Genomic DNA, 23,478 nt, shown 5'->3' with positions numbered 1-23,478 from the left:
CCAGGGAGGGAACCACGAGTGCAGTGCCTGTGGCAAGCCACCCAGGTGTCGTCCCCTGATGTCACCCATCGTGACATTAGATACATACCTTCACTGATATAGAAACCTGTTCAGTGAAAAAGATCTGGTTACAGAACAGTATGTGCCATTCGATCTCATTTGTTATACAAGAACATATTTATGTACTTATTGCCTAGACAATACTTTGAAAGGATAGCTTCAGTAAAATTGGGGATCTTTTCTTTCCTTCTTTTTGCTTGTATGAATTTTCCCGAATGATCAAAATGTGATTTTTTAAAATGTCTGAATGTGAATTTCATTTTTTGAAAAAGCACAGGAGAGACGGGCAGGCTGGGAAAGCAGGGCTCCCTCTTGTGCCTTTGGGGTCCGGCCTATGGCTTTCCTTCCTGAGGCGCCTTCCTCATGGTGAGAAGGAGAAGGGAAGCTTGAAAAGAAAAGCCTTCTTCAGCGTGACTGCAAGACCCTGTGCGAACCCAGTTCTTCCATTTTCATGTCCCACACTTCTTTGCTGCTACTGCTTTCCTCTTTCTCTGCTACCGTTTTCCTCATTCTTTTCAGGCAAGGATAAGAAAGAAATAGTGCCTCTTCCCACTGGGAGAGCAGTGTTTCATGAGCTCCCTGTATTCCTGAGCCCGGCCAGGATACCTTTAAATAATTGAAATGCAGAGGTACAATGCCATGGATGAGCACTTGGCAGCCAGGGCTGTGCTGGGTGCTTTACATTGTGTATTCAGTCTTCAAAACAAGCCTGCAAAGCACCTCTCACTTTCCCCATTTTACGGGAGAAAAAACAAGTGGAGAGGCTGAACAAATTTCCCACAGGCGTGGCGCAGTCAGTGGTGGCTCGGGCCCAAACTTCAGGCTCTCTACGTCTAAAGGTCACGTTTTCTTCTCCATTCTGGCTTACTATATGGTGAAGCCAAAATCTACGCGCTAGTCCAGTGGGTGAATTGCATTTTCTTTAAGTGTATGTGTCACTTTAAGAATTACATTTTCTTTACACGTTATACAATAGCTTCATTACATTTGGACAATAGAGACTTCTGTTTGTAAGTTCATAACCCAATCTGATTTGGTGAGTGGTAACAAGAGGGTACTCAGTGAGAATTTTTCCATTGTTTCATTTGGGGGGAGGATAATTTTTATCAGAGTTTATGTATGTGTACATACTCTAAAAAGTAAAGTAGTTGCCCAAGACTTATTACAAAAATGGTAGTTCTCTAGCTGGTTATACCATTGGTTATAGTCTAGGTCAAGAAGTTCTCAGAATGAATGAATGCATTCAACAACCTCCTGTACACCTGCTCTTTGTAAGATACTGAGGACACAACATTGAGTAAGAGAGAATTCCTGCCCTTAGGAGTTGTCAATTTTAGGGGTGGAGTGTGGGATGTGTCAGCTCTTATCCTCACTTTGACAAGAAGACGCTAGTCGTGTTCCTTTCTAGTTCCCCTTCCACTCTTTGGTTCTTCTCTCCGTTTCTCAACAAATATTTATTGAGCACCTACTATGTTCCACGTGTGTGCTGGGTAGGGAAGAGAGAGCAGTGGACAAGCTAGACAGTGAGAGTCCCTGCTCTTGTGCTCTTATGAGCTCCTGGTCTAGAAAGGATGCACTCGTGATGCTGTGTGATGAATGCTTTGCCAGGAAAAGCACAGGAGCTCTGCAAGCTTATAGCAGGGGGCCTGACTTGTTCTAGGGTATCTGGGAAGACCTTCTGAGGAAGTGACGGCTGAGCTGAGAGATGAAGAAAATGTAGAAACTATCCAAGAGAACTGTATGGGGAAGAGCCTTCCAGGAGGAGGAACAGCACATGTGAGGGCCCAGAGGCCAGAGGCAGTATGGCACATCCCACAGATAACAGAAGCCTGGATGGATGAAACATAGACTGTTGCTAGTGGAGGCTGCAGTGGAAGCAGAAGCCAGATTAGAGAGGGTCTTATAAAGGAACCTGCACTTTACCCTGGGGCAATGGGAAGCCACTAAATGGGCTGTATGCAGGGAAGAGGCAAGATCAAGGTTTCTAGTAAAATGAGCACCGCGGCTTACAGTTGAACAATGGGTTAGATAGAAACAGTCGTGTTTGCTGGAGAATAATTAGACCACTACATAGTCCTGGCAAAGGTGATGGTGGCTTGGACTAGGGAGGTGACAGCGGAGATGGAGAAAACTGAATGGAAATCAAGAGAGATTCTGCAGAAGGTCTGGTGACAAAGCGAAATGAAGGAGACAAAAGAACCCAGGTGACTCCCAGTCCAGGTAACTTACTGACAATTTCATTTGTGGAAAGAAGGACCATGGAGAAGCAGAGGTTTCCTTCCGGTGAAGGTGAGGAAAGTGATGAGCTCTATTTTGAATGGGTTGAGGTGAGGTGCCTGAGAGACTCTAAGAAGAGGAGCAGAATAGGGATAATAATACGTATCTCTAACTAATATTTATTTAGCCCTGTGCTGCATGCCAGGCCTTCCATTAAGTACACACACTGAACCATCTTGCCCGGAGGCATCTGGATATATGGTCTGATGCTCAGAAAGAGGTTTGAGCTGGAGACAGGAGGTGAGAGACTGACTTAGGTCTAAAATCAGGGTGTAGGCAGGTGATGTAAAGAGTGGAAACGGCTGGTGTAATATGTGCGGGTGTGGTGGGCGCGTGGTCAGTGGAAAGCAAACGCCCAGTCTCACTCCGGACAGATTCAGACTTTTAAAAAATACTGGGCAGACTAAATAAAACTCATGTGTGGTTTGCCTAGATTTGTCTTTCTGGCTCCCAGTTTGTGACCACTGGGAGAGATGGTAATTAATCCATGGGAGAGGGAGAGACTGCCCAGGAGAGAATATAGAAGGGGGTGAACTTGAGCCCACGTTTCCAGCCTTACACATGAAAAAACTGGGGCTTTGAATAAGCTCCCAATTGATGACTTCTTAAGGTGCAACAAGTGGCTGATAAAACGCCTAATCATCACATGAGGTGAATGCCTACCTTCTGTGTTTTCTTATCCCCAATTTAGCAAACATTGGCATAGAGTGATGTTGGAGTTGGAAGAGCCCTTGGGGACCATCCAGTGTAGGGGCTCTCTAACACTGGTTTGGGTCAGAATCTCCTGGGGAACCTGAGGAACCTCCAGTGTCCTCCAAGAATCAATCTACAAGGAGGGGCCTGGGCATCCTTTCACAAACTCCCAGGTGATTCTGATGCACACACCTACCATGTGTCCCCGAAAATAAGACCTAGCCAATCAATTCTAATGTGTCTTTTGGAGCAAAAAATAATATAAGACCCTTATTATGTTATATTAATTATATTATATTATATTATATTATATTATATTATATTATATTATATTATATTATATACCTGGTCTTATAGTAAAATAACACTGGGTCTTATATTAATTTTTGCTCCAAAAGACACATTAGCGCTGATTTTCCGGCTAGGTCTTATTTTCAGGGAAACATGGTAGCATGACAATCTCTTCTAGGTGTACACCCTCGGATAAGGAAACATCCAGAGAGATGAAGGAAGTTGCTCACAGCTAGAAAGGGGCAGAATCTGTCTATACTCCACCTGTCACTCCAGCCTCTTAGCTGGGTCCATTAATTTTCTCACCCCTAGATTCAGCTCCAACCCAGGCTTAGAGTAAGTCTCTGGGGCTTTCACAGCTCAGATTCAGCTCAGGTGCTCATGATCCTACCCTGATTCTGTACCCAACTCCAACAACTGGGCTCGGTCTTAGCTTACTCCCCGCTCCCCAGCTCCCTCCTCCTTTTTGGGGTCCATATCTAGGTGCTGCCTTGACCCCTGGGCTGAGGCCCTGCCGTAGGGTCTCCCCAGGCCCTCAGTTCCTCTGGAGCAGGAGGCATGTGTGCACATCAGGGTCACGGTGCCCATGGGTCTGTGTCAGGACACAGCTCTGCTGCCTCCTGAGGTCTGGAGAGAAGCGTCTGTCAGACAGAAGGAAGGCCAGTGGGCATATGGCACAGACACGCCTTTCAGAGGGATGAGACTATTTATGTCACTTTATAAATAGCACAGAATGGGCCATAGCTTGTGTCAGTTACCTGGAATGCCAGGGCAGGATTCTGGTGAGAAGTCCATCCCCACACTCCCCAAAACTAAGAATAAATATCAGGTTGGCAGCACGACCCCACGACTGCTGAATCCTCGAAGAGCGTCGCAGGGCAGCTGAAGGAAAACTCAGGCCTTGGGACTCTGCCCAAGGAGGCCCCTGCCTGAGGGGTGTTAGCTGGTAATGTGGTTATAAGGAGAAATACACGCATTTAGACACATACAGCTGGGGAGAAAATTCCTTACATGTGACCATGTTAAGATGATGAGACTAGCACTTAGGAATGTACTCTGTCTTTATATAAATAATTTTTCTATATAAATAATTTATCTTCGGTCAAGCCTATTTGGATATTGCCTTTACAGAATGATTTTGGCCTATAAGGCACAGGAAGGCCAAATGAAATTAACTGTATATGAGTCCCCATTGTCAGCCATTTCTACTAATGTTGGCCTGCACTATAGAATACTGGTTAAGACCTAAGGTCATTAACGCCGGGTTTGAATCAGGGCCCCGCTCTGTGTAACCTCGGTGAGTCACTCGGTGTCCCACCCAGAGCCTCAGTTTTTCTCATCTCTAGAAGGGATATAATAACACAGACCTTATAGGATTTTTATAATGATAACTAAGACAATGCACATTTATATGTCTTGGCTGATGGCCAGAACTTAAATATTTTTGTTGTTATTGTTGTTGGTTTGTTTTTTGAACTTTGTAAACAGTTTTGGTCTCTAGGGGTGAAGACTTACATTTGTCTTTGGGTCAAACTTTTCCTTTATTTTGGGAAGACCCCTTGCGTCAGGACCCTGGTGACCAACAGGGTTGTGAACACCGGTGATCTCCCTGGGAGACTATTGATAAAGTCCACTGAGTTGTTCCTTCAAGTGGCTTTGAGGGTGGTGGACATGAGAACCAGGCGAGTAGAGCAAGAGGGATAGGATAGGATAGATGAGCTGTGGTGACAGTTGTACTTTAGGAACTTCAAGGAAATGCTGAGGGAGGCTTTGAGGACTCTGACAGGTCCAGCAATTGAGCCACACGCTTGAGCCAATGTAATTTGCATAATAAATATTATAGAATTTAACTAATGCATATTGCATTGTCATAAAAGACAGACAAATGTCTCAAAACGTACAATGGAAGTTTGCTTGGTCCCTCCGTGGCAATGATGCAAGCATACGAGTCTGTGGAGCTAAGACCTCAACAGACATTAATAAATCAATCTAGACTTCACCTTAAGCTCTAACTTCACCACATCACTGGGTTTGGCACTGGTGATATGGCAGTGATAGGTTCTCTTCTCCAATGGAGCTTACACTTAATCAAAGAGAGACAAGTGCTTTGCAGGAGAGGGATATGGTTCTGTGAGATGCTATAACAAAGGAGTCTGACCCACATGGAGGCAGGTAGGAGCATAGAGCTTCTGAGGAACTGAAGGGAGGCCAGCGAGGTCATTTAGGGGGATGGAAGGACAGCAGGGGAGAATGGTAGTGGATGAGATGGGAATAGAAAGGCTGGATCTGATCGTGCACAAATTGGATTTTAGTCTAACAGAATGGCAAGCCACTGTGGAGGTTTAAAGGGGAGGTAGAGTCATGATCATGTTTGCATTTCAAGATTAGCCATCTAAGGAACAGACTGGTGAAGGCAAGAGTGGATACAGAGACACCAGTTAGGAGACTACTGAGATGGTGAGAACTGGGCTGGGTGGCAGCAGTGGGATGAAAAGTTGTGGCTTCCAGAGATATTCAAGGAGGGGCCCAAAGGACTGCTACCTGGGCCTTCCTGGATGACTAAGCTCCTCCTCTCACAAAGGTCAGTGTTTGATAGCAGCAGCACCTATAACAAAAGCAGGGGCCTCTACAAAATCCTTGTAGTTTTTGAGGCTGTTGATGAAACCTCAGGTTCTTCACTGTAACACTCCAGTTAACTTCTGCCTCCATTACCTATCCCTCAGCATGGCTATACCTGTGATCTCGTCCCACTTGCTGTCTGAGTATATAATTGTAGGTCTAGGTGTTTCAAGTATTTCAAGGAGAATATTATTCCAAACCTAAGGGGAATGACCACATAGACAAATTTATCTGCAACCTTTTAAGCTGTTTTACTTTTTTTTTTTTTTAAGCTGTTTTTCTTCTGAAAGTGGTGGGAGGCAATTAAGACAAAAATGGGAAAAAATATTTTCTGACAACCTCACATTTGAACAACCATGACTTGAAGAATACTGAGGTTTTCCTTTGGTTAGTTTTGTGTTCCATTTTAGGACATTTTGGCTTTAAAGAATAAATGAGAACATAAGTAACAAGAAAGATTTCTTGGAACTGAATCAAACAAGATGTGAGACAGCAAATACCTAAGTAAGACTTTACCCCATGCTATATTTATCTTGCCTTGCCACTTGGAGATACACACACACATACACACACACACACACCAGGGGTGCCAAAAAATATATATAAGTGGACACTTTGGTCAATGTTGCTCAAGCAGTAGTTCGCCGTAATCAGAAGTGTCTGGATGCTGATGGTAATCATTTTGAGCACCTCTTATAATTGCAGAAGTCAAATGTGACTTGTATTCATTTTTTGTTATCGATATATATTATTACAATTTTAATACAGGTTTTTCCTTTCGTAAAATGTGTATACACTTTTGGGGCACCCACTGTATATGTAAACATATTTCTAAACTAGGTTGCCCATCTCCAAATCTAAGAAGATACTATAATGAGAGGGCAATACCTTACATTAGGAAAATGCCGGGACCCAGCTGTCTGCAGATCACTGCTACTGCGATTTTCAAAGCGCATGCATTGGGTCCCCAAACTGAGCAAACCTAATGAAATCATCTGCTGTTAGAGCAGAACAATTTCCTTGCAACAGTGTTCTTGCAGGGAGCTCATTCTGGTATATCAGTGTCAAAATGACAAAAAAGTCCAACATGTCTCAAGAGGGAAGATATATAACAAGCAAAAATCTTCAAATCTGGATTCAGAAACTGAACAGTAAAGGGTCTGCTGAAGAATTCAAGACCAAATATAAGAAGGACATGAAACTAATTCATTAAAGCATTTTGAATAAAAATAAGAAGACCGTGACATTATGCTCACTTAACAGGAAAACACAATCTTAAAGGGTAAATGTGGTACATGATGATCTGATTTTTTTGGACATCCAGAAGCAGAATCAACCATGAGAGACAACTCTGAAAGCGAGACTAAATGAGAGAGAAACTTTGAATCTACACTCTAACGATATCACAACTGTTGTGCTTTTTGCCTCTGCTGCAGTTGTTCTCTGAGTGATTTCAAAAAAAGTTTCTCTGAAAAGTGACTATTAGGTCTTTCAAGCCCTCAAAATTAAGCAGACCATGTATACAGTGATCATTCCTGGGCCTGCTGAAGAAAAGTGAGCTGGAAGTTAAGGAAGGTGGGTGATACTTCCCACACCCACAGCATTCAATGAGGTTCCTGAAATCTAGCATCTTGCAATTAGTTATGGAAAAATCCAGGAGACTAAGAGGAGGAGCCGTTTAAAAACTGATTTTAAACCAACCAGGTAGCAGAAAACACTTAAAACACGTGGAGAACAAATTTAGAATACCAGAATATACCAGAAACAACTTTCTGAGGGCTTTCTATCTAGAGATGGCAAATTTGGAGGAGACAGAAGATGGAGGATAAGGAGTTTTTCTTTTTTTAATCACCACAGTGTGATGGTGGAAGTTGAAAGAACTTTGAGCTTCTGCTCCAGAAAGAGGTTACTAAAGAAGGCAGGTCCCCTGGCTCAGAGGGACGCCATCGGTTCATGCACTTGGGTGACTTTAAAGGTTTTCTGTCTTTGTTTCTTCGTGATTTTAAATAATTAATTTTTATTGCATAATTAGTGCATGCACATGATAGAAAAGTAGTAGAGACAAACAAACAAAAAAGAAAATTTAAATTACCTTTTATCCAATAACTCAAAAATAACCAGAATTAACATTTTGATACACATCTTTCCAGAATAAAACTAAGATCACAGTGCAACTTGCTCTCTTCAGTCAGTTACATGTCATTGATTTGTTTCCATGCCAATAAATATATTTATCAGTATTTTTAATGACTGCCAAGTATGCCCTCGTATGGATGTAAACAACATTTATTGAGTCAATCCCAAGGCAGTTTTAAAAACTTTTGTTTTGAAATATTTTCAAGCTTACTGAAAAGTTTGCATGAACAGTACAAAGAACTCCTGTATATCTTTTATAAGGAGTCATCCATGTTTAACATTTTGTGACATGTGCTTTATCATTAACTTTTATGACTTCTGTACTATTTGAGAGTAAGTTGTACATATCATGCCACTTGTCCCTTAATATTTCAAGGTGTCTTTTCTAAAAACAGGACAGTCTCTTCCATAACCACAGTACAGTTATCACACTCAGGAAATTTCACACTGAGATAATGCTTTTATCTAATCTACAGTTTATATTTCAAGTTTACCAGTTGTCTCAATAAGGTGCTTTATGAAAGAAATGGAGGAAGAGAGGGAGGGAAGTAGGGGGGGAGGGGAGAGAGAGAGAGAGAGAAAGCGAAAGAGAGAGAGAGAGAAAAGAAAGAAAGAAGAAGAAAGAAAGAAAGAAAGAAAGAAAGAAAGAAAGAAAGAAAGAAAGAAAGAAAGAAAGAAAGAAAGAAAGAAAGAAAGAAAGAAAAGGAAGGGAGGGAGGGAGGGAGGGAGGGAGGGAGGGAGGGAGGAAAGAAGGAAAGAAAGGAACGAAGGGAGGGAGGGAGTGACTGACTTCTTTTTTCTGGTGTAAGATCTAATCCAGGATTGTGTATTACATTTAGTGTCATCCATTATTCTGGAATAGTCTTTCAGTTTGTCTTTATCTTTTATGAAATCGATTGCTTTTTGAAGAACACAGGCCAGTTAGTGTATAACACGACCTTTAATTTGGGTTTGTCTGATGACTCCTCATGGTTGGATTGAGGTTATGCATTTTTGCCAGAATGCTACGTAAGTGCTGGTGGGTCCTTCTCAGGTATCACATCCAGAGGCCCATGATGTCCATATGAACTTTATCAGTGATGTTACTTTTGATCATTTGATTAAAGTATTGATTGTCCAATTTTTCTAATGTTTTATCCCCTTGTCTAATTTTTTTACTGTGGTAGATTATACACAGCATAAAATTTACCATTTTAACCATATTTTAGTGTATAGTTCAGTCAGAATAAGTACAGTAACATTCTTGTGTACCTACTCTATAGTTTTTATTTTTCCTTTTAACAAGTAATTCGTGGGGTGACACTAAGGTTATCTTAATCTCATCTTCAGATACTGTCCTTAATAACCTTTCCTTCCACCTCCTACCTCCCGATTTAGTACCCACCAATGATTCATGCCAAGACAAAATATTAAGGCCTTACCGTAATTCCAGCCCTTTCCCCTTTGCATTTCCTGTAAGTATGGAAAGTTCCTATAGTCACTAACTCTGAATCTAGATGAGGAAATGCTGACTTGGATGATTTCCAAGCCATTGCTACACTGAAGTGCTATAATTCTTCACAAAAATAATCATCCCTTTCCTGATATCATTTTCAGTTCTTCAAACAACTCTTGGTTCTCATCTGGGCCAGACTCTATGCTGAATGTCAACAAATAAAAATGGATAAAACCAACAGTGTCTTTTCTTGAGTTGCTTACATTTTGATGGCGGAGACACCAATGGTACTTGTAATGCCACGTGATAAAGGCAACATGACAGCCTGGACATGGAGGTTGGCCCCAAGTGCAGTGGGGACCTGGAGAAGTAGCAAATCTCACAGCTTGAGTTCGAGACTCATGGAGGTGAGTAAGGACAAGGTGTGTATGTGTGTGTGTGTGCATGCACGTGTGCGTGTACGTGTGTGTGTGTGTAGGAGACAGTCCGTGGTTGGGGAGGGAGTGTGTTTTAGCAGGTAAAATATCAAGTAGGACGAAACGGGAAATAAGGCCAGAGCATGGAGGGCCTGGATGCAAGACATAAAGCTTGGATTTCACCCTGTAGGTGATACATTGTAAGCAGAAGATAACATGACCAACCAACACGGTTTGCTGGATCACCCTGGAGGCAGCAGAAAGGTCAGGTCTCAGGGCAGCAAGCCTGGAAGCGGCAGACCAATTAGTAGGATATTGCACCAGTCTACGTGTGAACCGAGTCCGGCATGACCAGGACAGTGGGAGCAGGAGTTGTGAGGAGACAACAGATACAAGAAATAGCTAAAAGGTGCCCGAGTGTGGGGATGATGGTGAAGGAGGAATCAAGGTTGACTTCCAAGTTTCCAACTTTTCAGAGAAAAATCATAAACGATATTGCTTATCACAAGTTGATCTCTATAACAACCCTGTCAGATAGGTAGGGCCAATAACTATTATCCCCGTTTTACAGATTATTAAACTGAGGTGTAGAAAGTCAAGTGACTTATGAAAGATCACACAACTATTCAATGACACAGCAGAGATACCAAGTTCTTCATGAGTCACTATCACAAAAATGAAAAGGCAAGACACAGACTGAGAGAAAATATTGGACAAACCTATCCAACAAAGGACTTAGATTTAGAATATATAAAGTACACTTACAACTCAATAAGAAGAAGACATAACACAATTTTAAAATGTGCAAATATTTGAATGGACACTTTACCAAAAGAGACATATGAATGATAATAAGAACATGAAAGTATATTCAATATCATTAGTCATTGGATAAATGATCATTAAAACCACAATGAGATACCCATTGCACACCTACTAGGAAGGCTAAAATTAAAACGATGGACTATATCAAGTGTTGACAAGACTGTGGAGGATTGGAACTCTCATATACTGTTGATGGAAATGTAAAACGATGCAACTGCTTGGGAAAATACTTTGGCAGGTTCCTGAAAAAAGTCAAAAATACTCCTAGCATATGACCCAGCCATTCCAGTTTGGGGTATTTACCCAAGAGAAATGAAAGTATACATCCCCACAAAGGCTTATACCCAAATATTCATAGCAGCCTTATTTGTAATAACGGAAAACAACCCAAAGGTCAGTCCGTTAAGTCCATAAACAATATGTAGTGCACCCATACTATAGAATACCGCTCATCCTTGAAAGGGAACGAACACACAACACAGATGATGCTCAAAAGAATTATGCTGAGTGAAAGAAGCCAGACCAAAAAAAGGCAACTACTGTATGATTCCACTTACGAAAATTTCCAGAAAATGCAAACTAATCTCTACTGAAAGAAAGTAGATCAGTGTTCACCTGGGGGTGGGGGTGGGAGGAACAAGAGGGAGGGATTACAAAAGGGGCACCAGGAAACTTTGGCGGGGGCTGTGATGTGCATTATCTTGATTGCAGCGATGGTTTCACAAGTGTGCAAATATGTCAAAACTCATCAAACGGTGCACTTTAAAATATGTGCAGCTTATTTTATGTCAGTTATTGCTCAATAAAGCTGTTTAAAAATAATGCGGTGAAGAGAAATATACCAATATCTTAGCAATAGCAAATATACTAATATCTTAACAAAATCAGTCTCTGATTTTATTAATGATGATCTTTTCCTTCTTTATTCTTTTCTGAATTTCCCAAAATGAGCATGTCAAAATGATACAAACTACTTTTGTGGGAAAAAAGAATTAGGTGTACAAAGAAATTTGGAGAAAACAGTCTCTACTTATGAACCATAAGATCATGGGGTGAAAAAATTAAAGACATGACACTTTTCAAATGACCAAAGATTCTCTATTCTTTCAAAAGCCATGGTAGGTTAGAGGGGACTATGAGAGGGTTCTATAAGCTCCACAGGAACAAAAATATCTAAATCTAAAGCAACCTATGGATAAGGCACCATATTAACAAACTGCTTCATTTAGCTGGACTGTCCAGCTCAAATGTCTTTCAAATGAATTGCTGGCAGACAAAGGCAGGGAACAGGGAAAAGGAAAAGACAACACCAGCCAGCAATGGGAGATGAATTTTTACATGATGTCATGACCCATCATTTCTTGAGTTCCCCAGGAATAGAAGGATTGAGGACTAATCCCACATAATTAGCAAGTGACCCGCATTGCTTATCCTTAAAAAGATTACTTCCTGCAAAGTACAAGTTAGGCTATAGAAAATGCTAGTCCACATTTGACCAAATATGGCCAAGTCTCATTAATCTGCATTTCCACCCTTGCAAATGTTTGCTAAATCTGGCTGTACTGTGTGGAGGAGGATTTACACTATATTTTTACTAACAGTAAAAGTAATTACTTTTAAAAAAGCTTCCAGGGAACATATTTAACCTACTTAAATAATAAACTATTTTTAAAGCCCTCGGTGCATTCATTATTTAGATGTCAAGTATTGAGGCTTATGCAGTACTTTTTATGTTCATTTATTTAACAAAAGGTCACTGTCAGCAACTGTGCTAGGCCCTAAGATATAAAGAAGCAACTACAACCCATGCCCTTTTGGAGCTCTTAGTCAAAGGACTAAGAAACCTACAAACAGTTGCAATAAAAGGTGTCAGTCAGTGGCTTGGGAGAATGAAAAAGAAGTCAGAGAAACCTACAGACAGATGGTAACACAAGCAGGTGTTGAAGGCTATGTAGGAATTCTCTGCCTAGGCAAAGACAGACATTCTAGGCAGAGAGATAACATGAGGCATGAGAAAGCTGGATTAGTTGGTAAATGGCAGGCACTTCGGTGGGAATGAGGAGGTGTATTGGTTATAACTCTTTCATTTTAACAAAAATGAATTCGTTTAAGAAAGAAAGATGGCCCTCAGTACTTGCAGACCTCAAGGGCTTCATGCAGTCCAGACTAGGAAGGGGTTGGAATTAGGAAATGGAAAACTAGAGGACTTCTCTACTTTCCATCTTTTTCTTTTCTTTCTCTTTTTTCACATCTATTTTGTATGTTCCAGGAATCTTTTGGTCACGTGACAGAAATATAACACAAAAGAGTTCAAGCCCAAAAGGGAATTTATTGGCTCTCAAAAGCGAGAAGTCTAGGCGTATGCGACAACGTGGATGAATCTCGAACATATGTTGCTAGGTGAAATAGGCTAGTCACGAAAGGACAAATACTGTATGATTCCACTTAAATGAGGTGCCCAGAGCTGTCAAATTCATAGAGACAGAAAGTAGAATGGTGGTTGTCTGGGCTGGCGGAGGGAGAAATGGGGGGTTATTTTTTAATGATTTCAGTTTGGGAAGATGAAAAAGTTCTGGAGATGGATGGTGGTGATGGTTCCACAACCATGTGAATATACTTAATGCCACTGAACTATACACTTAAAATGGCTAAAAAGGTAAATTTTATGTTATATATATATGTTAACAACTTTTTAAGAATTGGGAAATCTGGGAGTAAATACAACTTTGGGCACTGCTAGGTGGAGGGGGCAAAGGATATCATCAGGATCCTGTCACTATTTCACTCTGCTTTCTTCTGTGTTGGCTTCATTTTCAAAAAGACTGTCCTTAAGTGGAAGTAAAGATGGCCACTTTCATCTTAAATCATCTGTAGAGCTAACAACTGCAACTGAAATAAAGAGGCTTGCCTGGAAGTTCCAAATGAAGTTCAGAGGGTGACTGATTGGCCTGGTGTTGGGTCAGAGACGTATTCCTGAACCAGCGGTAATAGCACTCCACTGAAAACAGTTGAGTAGTGAGTCATACATCTTTAAAAATAATAAAATTCAAAATACATACATATCCAGTTCCCAGAGTTTTCATCAAATTAGTGAGAGCTTTCCCAAGTTAGTTCATGGTCAGGAAGACTATTTGTAAGAAAATCAGCCAAATTCATAATCTCCTGAAAAGGAAATTCCAAAGACCCGGAACAATGGCCTCTGATGCTTGGAGAAACAGGCGGACTTAAAGCAAAACTGAGCTTTAAAGGGCCCTGTTTAGGACTCGTGTGTTTATCCCACATGGGAAAGTATAATACAAGTGGTCCCAAACACTTTAGCTTTGTGAAGGATTGATTCATCGATGGCCCCGATTAATGCCTCCCCAGACCCCATATTTAGTCCTCTTGCCTTGTAACTTTGTAGTCCCCACCCACTATGACTCTGGGCCTGTGGCTTGCTTTGGCTGATAGAATACAATGAAAGTAGCATTGTGCAAATTCCAAGTATAGGCTTCAACCTTGCAGAGCTTCTGCTTGCTCTCTTAGATCCTTGAGCTGACGTTCTATCATGTGTAACTGGAAGAGCCTTGAGGAAAACAGGGACTCGGTTTCCCTTAGTCAGGTGCTTGGGGGAGGCAAGCACCCCACTTTACCTCCCAAACTGCAACATCAGAACAAATGCAGTGTATCCTCTAGCCCTATTTCCAGCTATGGCCCAACACCTCCTATGAACCTCTCACTGGATACCACTTGAAAAGCACGTTCTATTTCCTACTGGAGGGAGAGACCACATGGAACAGAGCCAAGTCACCCCAGTTGTTTCAGCCAAAGCCCCAGACATATGAGATAGTTCATCCAAGTTCAGTAACGATACCTAACTGACCACAGGTGCAGGAGTGAGCCCATCTGTGACTAAAAGAACTATCTAGTAGAGGTAAAAGACTCATGAGCAGAGCTGAATCATTATTGTTTTCATTGAATTGTTACATAGTAACAGCTAACTGCCATATAAGCTTCTTGCCCACCAATGCTCAGTTAGTTGCCAGGGCTGGAAGTCTGTCCTTTTGTGCACGTGGGAAGTAAGTCAAGTGACTTAGGGACCAAGATGGTAAAGTGGAGATACAGCTGTCTTGGAGTAGCAGAGAGAGGGAAAACAAGAAGCAGAATGGACTAGTACTTATTAAATACCATCCCTGCGTTAAGTGACTGGCATGTTATGTCACTTTATATTCAAAAGTTATCATCTTTGTAACCAGAATGGCTCCCACCACCATGGAGTGCTTCACTTGACCCAACGGCTGGGTGACCACCTCAGATGACAGTGTTCCTTTGCCAGCTGCACGGTGAGTCAGGAGCATTCTATGCTTGTCTGAGTCCCATCCACTTAGAGGTGTCTGTCCCCTCGCAAAGCTGATGCATCCAGAGGCCTTTTAGCTTGTAGGTTTACTTAAAGCTCTCTTTCCCAGTCAAGCATGCAACTTCTGCCAGAGCCACTGGATGGGATGGGAGTGGTTTAAAGGAACAGCTGCCTGAAGACCCCATCCACTTCTCTCCTTTGATTCTCAGCCTCTGGGACTAAGTCTGACACTTGCTCCTCAGGGAGAATTCTCTTTCAAGGGGCCTGCTCTTTTCCTTTGCTATTAAAACAAAGTAATAAATACTTGAAACACATCGTCCTTAATTATTTTACTACATTTTACTGTGATCTGTGCTTTTGAGATTACTTACTTACATCTATCGTGTCTGTCTGCAGAGCGAGAATACTATATAATGGTGTGCCGTGGAGCAGCTCTTCCCAACTCTGCATTCAGTGACATCGAGTTAGTGCTTGAACAAACTGGCCACGGAGGGAGTATTTTCACTATGGAAATCAGCAAACACTACAAATTTAATGTTTTGATTTATTCGTTAATTTATTGTTTTATTGAAATTCAAGACAGGGAAGGTGGGTCAGCAAACTTCTATAAAGGGCCAGGCCCAGGGAGTAGATCTTTTAGGCTCAGTGGGCCATGTGGTCTCTGTTGCAACCACTCGGCTCCACTCTTGTAGCATAAAAGCAGCCGTAGACAGTACTTAAGAGAACGGGCACGGCTGTGTTCTATTGAACTTTACAAAATAGGCAGGAAGCCAGATTTAGCCCAAGGGTCATAGATTTAGCCCTGAGCTAGACTAAAAACGTGAGAACACGTTAATAAAGCAGATTAAATTTAAAAGTACATCATGCCTATGGTGTAAATAGCACAAAAAGTTGAGGCAATGTTCTTTCAATGTTCAAAAACTATTCTCTTTTTTAGCTCACAACATACTTCTTACTCATTAACGTGAACAAAAATATCAACCAACATTCATACCAGAACTGTACTTGTTTGTCAATTGCAATTAAAGGTGAATCTAGCGATAGAAGAATTCAGCTGAAGGTCAGTGAAAGCATTCTGTGAGAACCAATGTAATAAAGAACATTGTATATTTTATTCAAATTTGTAAATTTTTTGCCAAGCATGTTTTTTAATCAGTAAAATGTATAATGAACATATATGCTGATTGTTAAAAACATTTACCAGCACATGACTCAAAAGGCACCCAGTCCTGAGGCAATATAGTAGATGCAAATAAATCCAGGAGGAGGGAGTGGTTGACAAATATCACAAGCTAAATGTATCTGAATCACCTCTCAGGCCTGCCTGGGAACCCTCGTATATCTCCATTTTACAGATAAGAAAACTGAGGCTGGTCCAGAGTTGCATAACTAGTGATTGACAGCACTAAAATCCAACGTAAGTCTCTTTGAGTCCAATGCCCATCCCTCAAGACTGCCTCATTAGAAACCATGTATTTGGTTCAGAACACCGGGAAGTTTTAAACCAGGATCAGTTTGGAAATTGGCTAGTGGAGGCTTGGAGAAATTTCAGATGTGTCAATACCCAGGTGAAGGCCAGGCAGGCCTACAGGAGGGAAGGGGGAGGCTCTGATGGGGGTCCACGCAAACATATAGATTTTAGATGTGGCTGAGAGCAAACATTTGGACACAGAAGTGGGGGTGGGGGACGTCCTGTGTCAGGGCTGCAACAGCAAGCATATTTCATCTCATCAGTGATGGTTGGCACTGATAAAATTGTGAGTGTAAATAAGCATATATAATCCAATTAAATGGTTTTGTGATAACAAATAAAGCATTTGTTCTTGGAGACACTTCCTTCTACAGCAAGTAGGAGGCATGACTGAGATAACTCAAGGCTGCCTCACTCCAGCTTAACACTCTTCCAAAAGGGAGAGAGCTCCAACCTGTCAACATCTGAATATAAATTCTCATCGGTCCACCCTCAGTCATGTGTCCACCGCTGGTCCAATCAGTGAGGCCAGACAGATGGATATTATTACTGCCCAGGCTTGCTGTGGTGATGAATTGGCAGCCTCGCCAGAACTACAGGGAAGAAAGGGGCACTGACCACCAAGTAAGGGGGTGCTGTTACCTAAGCTGGGAAGAATACTGGATAAATAAAAGCTGAAGTCCCTTGATTAGCAGAACTTTCCAGGGGATTCTCAGAGCCAGAGCAACTGCTAACATCAAGGCTACGATTAATAAGAGGTCAGGCTTAGCATCTTGACAAGGCAGGGAGGGAGGGAAGAGTTAACAGTCGTTGGATGACCACTGTGTGAGGGGCTGTACTTTGTTGTACATACACTGCCTAATCTAATTTTTGTAACAATGTCCTCCTCATTTTACAGATGAGGAAACAGAGGCTCAGAAAGTTATACAACTGCCCAAAGTCATGCAGCTAGTAAGTGTCAGGACTGGTAAATGGAGGCACGGGTCTCCATCTCTGGTAGTGAGGAAGTGCTACTAATTTCTGGTTTCCCCTCTTATTAGGCCTCATGGTCAAAGCCCTACAAACACCTTTTATAGCTTTTCAACCAGATTTTCTTGGGGCTGTTTCCAAAGTTCAAGGTGTAGCAAGATGTCTCCTCTTTCATCTCTGATGGTTGGAGTTTAGGATGTGCTATCTCAATGTCCCTAAACAGCCACAAAAAGAAGAGAATGGGGCAAGATGGTGTTGTTTACACTTCCCAGGTGATCACTGGGCATCCAACCAAATTAACCAGCACTCAGCCTGGCTGGTGAGCAGCCCCTGTTCTTACACCCTGTGTGACAAACAGCACAGGTGTTGCAGCGTAAATACATCTCATGGAGAGCGGGGAATGGAGTCAGTCCCAACTTGTCCCTAATTCCCGCCTCTGACACTTGCTGGATGTATGACCTCTAATAAATAACTTAACCTCCATTAGCCTCAGATTCCTTATCTGGAAAATGGTAAGAGTTGTGCCTATTTGAAAGATATACCGAACAAATATGATCTCCATTCTACTTGTCCTTTCTGGCCACCGTGGACAAGGGACATATTCCTGACCCAATGGTAGAAAACTCACTAGCTGATAAGAAACCACTGATGTTTGTCAGAGAATTTCACCTAAGAAGGGTAGATTAGTGGGTGCCTGAGGTGAAAAGCCCTGGATGAATGGAATTGGAACAGCTCCTTGGGCCCAAGCACAAAATAGAAGAGAAGAGGCCAGTCAAAGAACAAAAGAGCTTTGAAGTAAACCGGATGCTATAAGACAGAGAAAAGAAGAATGAGAACAACATGGCTCCTGAATGACAGAGAAAGAGAATGGAAGAACCTGTCCTAGCTACCTTCCTCCTTAGATTGAGGGATCTCCCCCAGGAAGTTTCCATTCCTTATATCAAAACAATACCAAATAGAACATTGAGAGGAGCAACAAACTGTTGCGAGAGTTCTCATTTCTGACACGCAGTAGGTGCCCGCCCGATAAACGTCAGCACGGTTCTTTCTCTGGACTTGATTGAGGGAGCTAAAACTCATTCAAAATGGCCTCATGTGACTGCAGCCAAATCTGTATATGGGTCATTGTCCCTTCTATTCCAGAAACCATGACCAACCCAACTGCAAGATATACTGCACAATTAGTGTGCACCTCTTAGCCTTGGCTAATTACTCTTTTATCAATTAAAAATATTTTCCCATTAAGCCAAGAAGTTGAGAGGGAGAAAGGAGTCTCTTCTGTTTCTAAAGCCTCTGAAAAATCCAGCCCGATAATGTCACTGATTTGGTTAATTTCAGGTGCACATCAGGCCAGTCAACCTAGGTGAATTTAATGACTCAGGACAGGTCGGCAATGAATGTCCCTGTAAATCATTTCTAATTGCACGCATAAAAATTAAAAATCAGTCTGAAGAGCAAGATAACGTAATGCTAATGACGGAGGGCAGTAATCTGAAGATAGAGGTTCTCGCTTTAATCAGGCCCATTCGGATGACAGAGTGCTACGCCTCTAGGGGATTGTTCTGGAAACAAAAGGCTGGGAATCTACTTCAGTCTTTAATGACTCCCCATGATAAAAGAAATTAACTGAATTTTCATATTATAATTATAAAACTTAATAGGAGTTTTTCCCCCTTCATATTTTTTATTTTTCTCCTAGACGAGATAAACCAACATACAGTCTATTCTCCTTACAAGGATGACCTTAAAAGGCCAGTTATGTTCAGCCACATCACGTTGAAAGTCCAGTTAATAAATTATGTACAGGAAGAGGAATTGCCAGTAGTATAATGGGGACCGTTTCCAGCAGCTTTAAGAAATTAGAAAAGTCTTTACCTTATTTTCAATGTCTATATAAAGCTGCATCCCTCCAAGTCAGTCAGAATCAAGAATGAGGTGAACAATAAAATATCAAATTCTTCCCTTAGGATGCTTTCAAACCACAAATTGAACATTCTCCTTTCCTTGACTTTTCTGCCTGGTAGACACCTAATTATATTTCCAAGTCTAATTCAGGTGGAACTTCTTCCAGGAAGCCTTCCTTGACCACCATCCCTCCTTCCCCATTTCCCAGAACTCCCCCACACTGAAGGCTCATCACTCTTTCTTCTGGGTTTCCTCTGAACCTTGTACATGAACCTAATCCGGGACTTATCATACTGTATTGTAACATACAACAGTAAGATCACTGCATTCTCAAACTGTAAGTTCGTTGAGAGGAGACTATGTGGGAAGCATGACGGGTTGACCGTCCAAATATCTAGCACATTGTAGATATTTGATAAATATTTGTCAGCTGACTGAGCGGTATCTTAACTCTAGACTAACATAGGATAAACAGTGAGAGAAAACTCAAGAAAACACCAAGCCTTTAGCACTGAAGAATCTCAAAAAGAGATAAGAGGGGGGAAAGGTGTTTTTTTTTTTTCAGTAGGTAAGTTTCTTACACACACACACACACACACACACACATTTTTGCTCTTGATAATAAGAAAAACCATGGGTTATCATCTCTAGAGTATTTAAATAGTTCCAAGAGCCCTTGATAAAATTACAGTCTTTTCCTGAGCAGCTGGGGTGATATTGCTCCATATAATTACCTCTCTACTGGAATTATACGTAGTCATATTGTGAGGTGAATAAGTACGGATTTTTCAGTTGCAAGCAAAAGAAATCAACTTCAATCAATTTAAGGGGCAACCAATTAGTCAGGGGTGTACTTTGTTGCTAGGACATAGAAGTATCTCACCAAAGGCAGGAATGGCTGGGCCTCAGGAAGAATGGGACTGAGAACTGGGAAGTGGTCTCAAGCACACGAGCTCCTTCTTTCTCTCCCATGGCTCATATTCCCTCGGTCTGCCTCACCCTCTGTACCCACTTAGTGTGCATTAGAATCATGTGGAAGACGTGCTAAAATGCAAATTGCTGAGCTCCTGGCCAGGGTTTCCAAATCAGTAAGTCTGAGGAGGGGCCTGAGAATCTGCATTGCTCACTAGTTTCCTGCTGCTGCTGCTGTTGGTCTGGACACCACCTTTGAGAACCACTGCTCTGTACCAGTGAGCCCATAGGGCCGGGCGACGGCCACCAGAGCGCCTGCATGTACAGGTCACAGCTCCAGCCACCAGGAGAGACTCACCCTGGTCCCACTACCAACTTCCTGGGAGACAGAACCGACTGGCTCATTGGAGTAAGGTGTCTCCCCTGGGCCCTCAGTGGAGGCCAGACATACAGCCGACTGTGGGCATATCGCACAGGTCCCAGGGAAGAGGAGCAGGCAGACAACCCAGTGTGACTGCCACAAGACACGAAGGAGTCTTGTTTTTACTGGACTGGTAGAAGCGCAGATGCCTTTATCACTGCAAAAGCTCAGGATCCAGGAAACCCATCCTCAGCTGAAACCAAACTTGCGTTACTCCCATTTCTGCACACAATAGCCCCGATCCAGCACAGAGAGGCAAAAAGGAAGTGGGACTTACACCAGGCTGTGTGAGACACTCCAGCAGAGGGAAGTAGAGATTGGTCTAGAGCAGTGGTTCTTAACCAGGGAAGACTTTGCCCCCTAGGGACACTGGGCAAATTCTGGAGACAGTTTTGGTTTTCACAACTTGGTTGGGGGGTGAGGTGCATCAGCAGCTCATGGATTGAGGCCAGCAATGCTGCTAAACATCTTACAAGGCACAGGACAGCCCCCACAACCAAGAACTATCTGGCCCAAAATGTCAGCAGAGCCGACCGAGGTTGAGAAATCCTGGTGCAGAGCCTACAAGAGCCTTAAAAAAAAAAAAAAAAAAATGCAGTCTTCTCATTCACAGCAGGGGCAACAGCTCTGTTGAAACCCAGTCCCAACTGCTAAGTTGGAAGCCCATTCTGCTACTTGTTGGCTGAATGAGCTTGGGTTAACCACGACACCTCTAAGCCTCAATTTCCACATACATCAAATGGGATAACAGAGGTGTTAGAGGGAATTCAATAATTTGATCATTGTAAATAACTTACCCCAGTGCCTGGCGCATAGTAAGATAGCAAGTACTCAATATATGGTGGCATTATTATCATCATCATTATTGTTATTATTTATTTGTGAATGGAAATGTGGAGAAACTTCTTCATACCGCTGTGATTTGGGGAGGATAGCTAATTCAGGAAATTTTGTTAGAAGAACAAGAGAAAACTAAGCCCAAAGTTAGCAGAAGGAAGGAAATAATCAACACTAGAGTAGAAATAAAAGAAACAGAGAACAGGAAAAAAAAAACAGAAAAGATTAACATAAAGTAAAACTAATAAAGGAATTCAGAAAAGTGGCAAAATACAAAAATCAACAGACAAAAATCAGCTGTGTTACTATACACTAACAATGAACTACCAGAAAAAAGAAATAAGGAAAGCAATTTTATTAACCATAGAATCAAAAACAATAAAATACTTAATAATACATTTAACCAAGGAAGTGAAAGATCTATACATTAAAAACTATAAAACATTAATGAAGGAAAATGAAGAAGACACAAATAAATGGAAAAATATCCTGTGTTCATGGATTGGAAGAGTCAATATTGTTACAATGTTCATACTACCCAGCCATTTATAGAGTCAATGTAATCCTTGTCAAAATCCTTGGCATTTTTCACAGCAATAGAAAAGCAACCTGAGCAATAGAAAAGGAACCTGATGGAACCACAAAAGACCCTGAGTAGCCAAAGCAATCTTGAGAAAGAACAAAGCTGGAGGCATCACATTTCTTGATTTCAAACTATATTACAAAGCTATAGTAATCAAAATGGTATGATACTGGCATAAAAACAAATAGATCAATGGAATAGAATCTAGAGCCCAGTAATTAACCCATGCATATACAGTCAACTAAAATTTGACAAGGGAGCCAAAAGAATTCAATGAGGAAAAGATAGTCTCTTCAATAAATGGTGCTGAGAAAAATGGATATTCAGATGCAAAAGACAGAAACTAGACCCCTATCTTACATCACTCAAAAAAATTAATGCAACATGGGTTAAAGACTTAAATGTAAGACCTGAAACCATAAAACTCCTCCTAGAAGAACACAAGAGAAGAAGCTCCTTGACATTGGTCTTGAAAATGATTTCATGGACATAACACCATACGCACAAAAATCAAAAGCAAAAATAAATAAGTGGGACTACCTCAAACGAAAACGCTTCTGCCCAGCAAAAGAAATGATCAACAAAATGAGAAAGCAACCTGAGAAATGGAAGAAAATAACTGCAAACCCCATATCTAATAAGGAGTTACTATTCTTTTTTTCCAAAGAAGGTATACAGATGGCCAACAGGTAACGTGAAAAAGTGCTCAACCTTACTAATCATCAGGGAAATGCAAATGAAAACCACAATGAACTATCATCTCACACCTGTTACAATGGCTATTATTAAAAAAAAAATAACAAGTGCTAGCATGTGGAGAAAAGGAAACCCTTGTGCAGTGTTGGTGGGGAATGCAAATTGTTGCAGTCACTGTGGAAAACAGTATGGAGGATCCTCAAGAAAATTAAAAACAGAACTACTATACGTGATCCAGCAATTTCACTTCTGGGTATTTATGCAAAGGAAACAAAAACACTACCTTGAAAAGATATCTGCACCCCTATGTTCATTGCAGCATTATTTACAATAGCCAAGACATGGAAGCAACCTAAGTGTTCAGCAACAGATGAATGGATATATCAAAACATGGCTGAATAATATTATTATTATTTAGCCATAAATAGTATTATTATTTAATATTATATTATTTAAATATAACATTATTTAGCCATAAAAAGAAGGAAACCTTGCCATTTGCAGCAACATGGATGGACATTGAGGGCATTATGCTAAGTGAAATAAGTTAGAGCAAGACATATAATCTCACTTACAGGTGAAACCAAAAAAAAAAA

General features: G+C 41.4%; 1 protein-coding gene across 6 annotated transcripts in view; it reads right to left on the bottom strand.

The window, feature by feature from the left end:
- The window catches only part of LOC117029879 (uncharacterized), a 172,525-nt gene that overhangs the window by 1,297 nt on the left and 147,750 nt on the right, over positions 1-23,478 (bottom strand). The gene's annotated exons all lie outside the window — the stretch shown is intronic.

Source organism: Rhinolophus ferrumequinum, chromosome 11 (genome assembly GCF_004115265.2).
Source record: "Rhinolophus ferrumequinum isolate MPI-CBG mRhiFer1 chromosome 11, mRhiFer1_v1.p, whole genome shotgun sequence".
Taxonomy (NCBI): Eukaryota; Metazoa; Chordata; class Mammalia; order Chiroptera; family Rhinolophidae; genus Rhinolophus; species Rhinolophus ferrumequinum.
The sequence above is the reverse complement of the archived record's forward strand: the minus strand, read 5'-3'. Positions and strand labels throughout refer to the sequence as shown.